The sequence below is a fragment of the Macrosteles quadrilineatus genome, unplaced genomic scaffold (genome assembly GCF_028750875.1).
Source record: "Macrosteles quadrilineatus isolate MER2022 unplaced genomic scaffold, UCM_ALF_1.0 Scaffold_2__2_contigs__length_208266976, whole genome shotgun sequence".
Lineage (NCBI taxonomy): Eukaryota > Metazoa > Arthropoda > Insecta > Hemiptera > Cicadellidae > Macrosteles > Macrosteles quadrilineatus.
The window spans coordinates 78219975-78222202 of record NW_026542595.1 but is presented as its reverse complement, the minus strand read 5'-3'; the positions used below and the strand labels follow the sequence as shown (position 1 = coordinate 78222202).

Below are 2228 nucleotides of genomic sequence, written 5' to 3'. Positions count from 1 at the left end.
ATAACCCAATCCCTTTGTTTTAGTACTTGTATAAAACATAGAATTTGGCATATCATTTGGAAGATCTAAGATTTCCTTTGTTGTTAATCTTATCACTTTATCAACATTGTCAAAGAGTTTTATTGTAATTTTCTTAATTGGTGTCGTTTAAAATAGATATATTAAAGATGGCCAAATATTATTATTTAATACATACATTTTTTGTTCAGGCCTTAAAATAGGAGAACATGTTAATTTTTCAATTTTGTTAATCAATGGACACAAACACACCTGATAATTACTCAAACAAAGTACGAAACCCTTAAATAAAGGTTTTGAGGCTTGTACGGCTACATATTTTGAAAATAGATTAATCGTTATATTAATTAATAGAATGTTCGTTGGTGCTATTTTTGTCATATACGAGTTAATATATTTACTGTAAATATATTATGTATAATATTTTAGTGAAATATTTTCGGCTAAGCGTAGTAAAATATTTATAGGTGCCCTAAAATATATTTAAAAAAAAATAAAAACTAACTTGCGAATTATGTAGTAAAAGTAAAATAACAATATGGTAATAATTGTAAATCGTTATTTAAATTTAAAACATTTGGGATTCGCCGAATGGCTTATATTTAGACAAATAACAATAGGAAGAGATACGTCGTAAAAGTTCATTTATAAGTAGTTAGTTAAATTAGAAATAAAGGAACGAAATGTTCCCATCGACCAAACGCTTAATAATAAACGCGTATATGATGCTAAGAGATAAGATTTAATTGTTGATAATGGACAGTGTGGAGAGTTTTAATGTGTAGTTATGAGTCATTTATTGTTTATTTTGTTGGTAGTACACGGATTTACTCATTGCAAAACTGGTCCAGGTAAGTTTAAAAAGATTTTATTTTGTAGGAAATACCGTAAATAAATAAATCACATTATTATTAGAATGAATATTACTATTGAGGATCCAAGTATAATATGAAGAGTAAACCTGAATTAGTGATATTAATTTGACCCCAGTAGATCCAGAAACATGTCTTAGCTCTGTTCTTAATTGACTCCTTTCCAATTTATAATTTGTTTTGTAATACCACTCAACAAACCTTACAACAGCTATATTATTTTCTCAATCTTATTCAAAGTAATACCTCAAACATTTTTATCTATTGCAAAACACAGCTTTGAAAGAATCATAAAAAGTTTAGTAATATTTCTTTATTTGGTTTAGTTTCTTATCTTATGTGTATTTAATAGACAATAACTGGTTAAATTTTCTTAAGTCAATGAAATTAATAAAAAAGTATTTTTTATATATTTCAGTTTTAGACGATAAAGTCGCCTCAGCTTCAATAAATAATACAAGGTCCACAAACATAACCGATCCATTGAATAGGACTGCTGAAAATAAAAGTGAGTAATTCTAGAAACTTTAACATATGTAAAATGGTTTACGATACCTGTATATAGTAATCATTTGTTCTGAATTTGGCCAAATTCAGCAACAAAGGATTACTATATGCAGGTATTATAAACCATTTTAAGTATAATAGAGTAATCCGGAGGCTAAATAACTATTTTTAAAATTAAACATTTTGTCTTTAGTAGTATTATATTCACACGTACTGACTATTAGAAACAGATAAAAAGTTGAAAATGTACAGCAAAAAGTGTATATCTAATTATTTACTATAGTCGCTAGTATTATACCTTATGTTGTCTGTGTTTTATGTTTATTAATTCAATAATGTTTGTTATCAAAGACATCGTTTTAGGTAAAGGTGAAGACTCAAATTTGGACTTCAAGAATGCCAATGCCACATTAACCCCAAAGCACAGCATACTATACAATCATTTTAAAGAATTTCTGAATTTCCAAAAGGAACTGTGGCTGAACTGGGAATTTTACCTAATTGATTTAGCTTTTATCAGTTGGGGATGGTTGATATACACATTTTTGTATGAGCTATGACTGAGTTTTTCATCTAATTATCCAAGGTACCCTTTATATTCTGAAGTAAAATAGATTGTACAAGTGTATTTTGTTATATTTTTGTACTACCTGTTCCCAATGGTAATTGCCAGTAATATAATCATGGTTTTAACTTACATTAACTCTAAAAATCATTACCATTAAAGTTGTGCTTATTCATGGTTTTGAAAAACAATATTTTGGTAGATCTTCCAATATACTTTATCATAGGGGATGATTAACTGAGCTGCCAAGATCCTTATTTCATTAA

At 27.5% G+C, this 2228-nt stretch overlaps 1 long non-coding RNA gene across 1 annotated transcript; it reads left to right on the top strand.

Annotated features, from left to right (window-relative positions):
* The first annotated feature begins 785 nt into the window (after window positions 1-785).
* LOC128985342 (uncharacterized) lies at window positions 786-2025 on the top strand. The gene is made up of 3 exons (XR_008490013.1): window positions 786-869; window positions 1309-1398; window positions 1761-2025. It is a non-coding gene; the product is annotated as an uncharacterized LOC128985342 (long non-coding RNA).
* The last annotated feature ends 203 nt before the right edge of the window (window positions 2026-2228 follow it).